Source organism: Macaca fascicularis, chromosome 15, assembly GCF_037993035.2.
Source record: "Macaca fascicularis isolate 582-1 chromosome 15, T2T-MFA8v1.1".
Classification (NCBI taxonomy): Eukaryota; Metazoa; Chordata; class Mammalia; order Primates; family Cercopithecidae; genus Macaca; species Macaca fascicularis.
In genome coordinates, this window is record NC_088389.1 from 9,438,483 (window position 1) to 9,443,932 (window position 5,450).

Genomic DNA, 5,450 nt, shown 5'->3' on the forward strand with positions numbered 1-5,450 from the left:
GCTAAACTATTGTTAAGATAAAGAAGGACCATGATAAATCCTATTGGCTAAGAGAAGAACGTTCTCCAGGTTGCCATAGGATAAGAGAGGAGGTGACAGAATCTGCAGCCATTTGGTAGAATATGTGATATGTGAATCATTCTGAGGAATACGTTAAAATTCTGTAGTCAGATCTTGGAAAATGCTATTTCCAGCAGAGGGAATAATGTAACAAAAAACCCAGGCAGAAAACAAATGAGTGTGTGTGGAGAACAAGAATAATGTGTTGTGAATGAAGGATTCCGTGTCATGAGTGAGAAATGGCTGACCGAAAGTAGGGAGATGCAGATAGGAAAATACCACGGGAAGACTGAACATCGCATCAAGTGATTTAGGTGATTCTGCCTGCAGTGCAAATATTTTGGGCTCTGAAGTGAAGTCATCAAAAGGTATACGTCTGTAATGGAGGATTGGTCTAGATAGCCTCTCAGATCCCACTTGGCTTTGAGATCCTTGATTCTGGGTCACACCTGCGGGTCTGGAGGGCAGTTCTTCAGGGTCATGAAGGATTCCAGGAGGCTGAAACACGAAGGACATTCAGGTGACCACATCAAGAAATCGAGTGGGGTAACAAGAACCTGAACTAAAAGGAATGCAGTGTAAATATGAAGGAGAAAGAGGAAATGGGAAACTGATTAGAAACGATAAGTAGAGAAAAAGGGGAATATGTGATCCCAAGGTTTAGAACAGTATTTGTAAGTTATAGTCCCATAACTTCTTGCATAAACAGTATCTATGAGAGTCATTTTAAAAAGAAGAGGAAACTTCCAAGTTCCACTGAAAGACACCAGCATCTCTGTGGAGTGAATTGGGGAAAGAGAATGAAGAGGTCTGTTCAACTTTTAGACACGCAAAATGTGAATTGAATTGCATGAGTGACATCAACAATGTGAAGATATTTAGCAGGAGCTCTTTTTTCTCTTTTTGGCCTATGGTATTTAATCCTTCTATCATCATTATCGTCCTTTCTCTAATTTAGTGTCTTTGAACCTTTATTCAAAAATCCACTACGTATATGTAACATGTTTGTGAGATTATTACTAGACCCTCTAGGAGGTTTCATTAACCCAGTTTTCTCTTGTTATACCAATACCACACTATCTTGATAGTTCAGGTAAGTCCTCCACCTTTTTTTCCAAGTTGTCTTAGCTCTTTTGGGTTCTTTAAATTTCCAGACACATTTTGGAATCCGCTAGTTCATTTCTACTGAAAAATAAAATAAAGTAAAATAAAATCATGCTGGGATTTTGATTGGAATTGCATTAAACCTCTGATCCACAAGGGCAGAACTGACAACAATATTGAGCCTGCTGATCCATGAACTTAGTATATAATTTCATTTATTTAGTTATCTCTTCATCACTGCGGGCTGTTCAGTGTATAGATCTTACACATCTTTTGTCAGATTTAGTCTGAAGTATTTCATGTTTTGATGTGCTATAAATAATATTGCTTTGTTAATTTCCATTTCCAATTATTTCTTTGCCAGTGTATAAAGACATAAATATTGCTTGTGTGTTCAGCTTGTATCTTGCAAACTTTCCAAAGTCACTTATTAGTAACTTATTATTAGTTTTAGTGGCTTTTTGTGATTTCAGGAGATTTTCCACACAGGTGATCATGTCACCTGCAGATACAGATACTTTTACATCTTATTTTCTAATAAGAGTGCATTTTATATATTTCAGCTTACCTTATTGCACTGACTAGATTCCAGAACAATGCTGAAAAGCAGTGAGAAAAAAGTCATCAGGTGGGATGGTAAATACAGCCCTTGTTCTTCCATTTTGACCTGAAGCACCCAGTGTGATCATTTTCTCATTTGATTTTTGTGAGGACTTTTTGTTTCCATTTGTTTCCTTTATTTTTAAAAAATACACTATCTTTTAGGCAGTTTCACGTTCACAGAAAAATTGAGGGAAAGGTGCAGAGAGTCCTTCTATATGCCTTCTCTTCCCCCACGTGCACACCCTCCCCCACTAACAACTCTCCTGCCCAGAGGGAGCATTTGTAACAACTAAAGAACCTACGTTGACATATTGTCACCCAGAGTCCACAGTTTACATGAGGGCTCCGTCTTGGTGCTGGTTCTATGGGTTTGAACAAATGTGTCATGACATATATCCACCATGATGGCATCGTACAGAGCAGTTGCACTAAAATCCTAAAAACCTCATCTCTCCCTCTTCCCAACACTTGGGAACCATGGATATTTTCACACCATGGTCGGGCCTTTTTCGAAATGTCCTTTAGTTGGAAGCTGACAGTATTTAGTCTTTTCTGATGGGCCTCTTTTGTGTAGCTGTGCATGTTTAAAGTTCCTACGTGTCTTTTCATGGCTTGATAGCTCACTTCTTTTCAGTGCTAAAGAATATTCCATTGTCTGGATATATCACAAGTTAGTTATCCACTCACCTAGTGAAGAACATTTTGGTTTCTTCGTTGCCTCCAAGTTTGAGCAATTATGAATAAAGCTTCTATAAATGTCCATGTGCAGGATTTTCTGTGAACACAAGTTTTCAACTCTTTTGGATAAATACTGGAGTGCAATTGCTGGATCACATGTTAAGAGGATATCTCGTGTCCATCAATGATACAGTGGATACACAAAATGTGGCACGTATATACCACGGAATACTATGCAACCATAAAAACGAATGGGTTCCTGTTCTTTGCAGGGACATGGATGAAGCTAGAAGCCATCATTCTCAGCAAACTAAAAGAGGAACAGAAAACCAAACACCGCATGTTCTCATTCATAAGTAGGAGTTGAACAATGAGATCACATGGACACAGGGAAGGAAACGACACACACAGGGGCCTGTTGGGGGATGGGGACAAAAGGAGGGAGAGCATTAGGACAAATACTTCATGCAAGCAGGGCTTAAACCCTAGATGATGGGTTGACAGGTGCAGCAAACCACCATGGCACATGTATACCTATGTAACAGACCTGCACATGTATCCAAGAACTTAAAAATTAAAAAAACAGAGTAGAGTTGGGTAAGACAATGTGATAATTTTAAAAACACTAAACATGTCATACCCACTTCCCCACCTCCAAGTGCTTTCAACAGCATGCCATTGCTGTTATTAAGAGAATAAAGCATCTACCATCATCTCCCAGCCCCTGCCTGCCTGCCTTCATTCTTGTCTTGTGCCACTTTCTCCCGTGCTTACTTCCTTGCACGTGCCTGTTTCCTGCTGCAAGAGGCATTCTGCATGCACCCCCATCTCTGTTTAGACCGTGGTGTTCCTACACTCCAACCCCCTCAACAATCAACCTCTACTTCTCTCCAGACTGCAAGGGGATCATACCTTCCAGAATGCATCGATTTTCTACCTCTTATCTCAAGATACACCAGGTTCTTTTACAGCATAAATTTAGAGAATCCCGCTTCCCTTTTTTTGGTGTGCTTTCCTCAATTCTTCATCAGAAACCCATTAGAGTGATTGTCATATTAGTGTCCATTCTCCCCATCAGGCCGCAGGTTCGTGAGAGCAGGGGCCACGGTCATATTGGTGAACCATGGTATTCTCAGTGACTATCCATGTGCTTACAAAGTATTTGCTGAATGAGTCAATGGGTCTGCAGTTCCAACCAAAGCTAGAAGCTTGACTTTGGAAGAATGAAAGTAGATGACATCGCCAAAGCAGACCCTATAGCATGAGAAAAGAAGGGAAGAACGGAGGCAAAGCTGAAGGATGAATATCGGCACAGGAGTAGGTGAGAGTTCCAGAAATGCTGGGTTTTCACGTGTTTTTATTTACTTCATATCTGTGTTTCCGTCCCTGTGTAGTGTGACCCTCATATCCCTCTCAATTACTACATTTCTTTACTGACAAGGACAGAGGTGGTGCATTGGACACACTACTAACCAGCATACTCTCTCGGACTTGCAAGAAAATGTAGGAAAACAATCTAGAAATGGTATCTCAGAAGAAAAAAAAAATCAAAAATATGAGAGTAAATGTGGGAAAAAAAAATCAATGTTTAAAGACAACTTCCCAACATATTTAGGAATCTCTGGGACCTAAAATTTCATCAGGACTCCCCACAGTTCTTTTTACATTGCTGTGTCTGCGCGCGTGTGTGTTCAACAGAAATCTACCAAAAAAAATGCTACTGCTAGAACAATGCTACTACAGGGGAGAAAAATGTAATCTTTTCTTCCACCCATCTTAGCTTCATTGGCTGGGGTTCCTATAACAAAACCATATGAACCCCATAAAAAGCAAACCGAGGCTTATTAGCATGTATATTTCATATATACATGGGAGATACACTGGGAATGAGGGAATCTCAAAGAGATGGCTCAGAGCTTTCTTTTATATAACATCTTCAACAAGGATAATAAATGTTTATAGAAGTGCCAAGACAAAGTAAAAGGACTTTGGGTCATTGGGGGCAACAAATTGTGGGAAGGCCAATAAATGATAGATTTTTGTGTAAATTCCTCTGGTGCTGTTTCCCGAACGATAAGGGTCTGAAGTTGTCTGCAGAGATTGACCTGCGTCCTTTCTGGCAGAGAGGGGAGAAAGGGCACTTTTTTCTTTGTATAATATGATTATGTTGTGTGCTTTTCAGAAAATAGAGGGAAGGCCAGAGCGCTTCTTAACTGCCTTCAGCTCAAAATATTTTAGCATGGAGTGTTTTTTTCTCAGCACTATTCCTGCTGCAGATATCTTTAAAGGCATCAGTCGCATCCTAAACACTACTTGTGGGGAAATATTGAGCAGAACTGGAATGAAATATATAATTCAGTCCACAGAATCTGAGCCACAGGACACAGAGAACTGCCTGGGAGTCAAAGCAGACAGTGAGCAGCTGACATTCTAAGAGGCTCCTTCCAGTAGGTCGGCGCATAAACTCAAGTTCTTTTCACAGATTTGTCTGTGTTTCTTTTGTTCAAAAAAAAAAAAAAAATATATATATATATATATCCCTGTAGCTAAAATGCCTACTTCATAGTGCAAGAAAAACAACATCTGGAGCCTTTGGCAGAAGCAGCAAAGACCCAAGCAGCCTGGTGGTGTCCGGCGGGGACAGCCCACGAGATCCATCAGCATGTGGCCCTGCAAGCCGCCACCAGTAACATGTTTACATGTTAATGAATGTCAGGCTCATTTAGAACAAATTTGCATCCATCAAAGTCAAACAGCGAGCAGAGCAGCACATTTTCCTGTGTGTCAGTGGCCCCTGAGATACCAGGGAGAACTTTAATTGCCTGACCCCTTCAACTTCCAAGCATCCCAGAGAGAAAAGGCAGACCCCAGGAAAGGACTGTGCTGGAAACTATTTGTTCTTACAGATGTCCGGAGTAGTCTTGCAACTGACCCAAAGACTCCCCTCTAAGGGTGGGGGATACCTAGGGTAGGTGAAGTTGAATGTGCTGCCTTCTAAGACCTTC

At 40.7% G+C, this 5,450-nt stretch overlaps 1 long non-coding RNA gene across 2 annotated transcripts; it reads right to left on the reverse strand.

The window, feature by feature from the left end:
* Positions 1–946: 946 nt before the first annotated feature.
* LOC141408589 (uncharacterized) lies at positions 947–3,344 on the reverse strand. Of its 2 annotated transcripts, none has more exons than XR_012424191.1 (3): positions 2,455–3,344; positions 1,733–1,763; positions 947–1,242 (listed from the first exon to the last, which is right to left on the reverse strand). It is a non-coding gene; the product is annotated as an uncharacterized lncRNA (long non-coding RNA). The 2 variants fall into 2 exon arrangements; XR_012424190.1 differs by having other exon boundaries at positions 947–1,245.
* Positions 3,345–5,450: the final 2,106 nt, after the last annotated feature.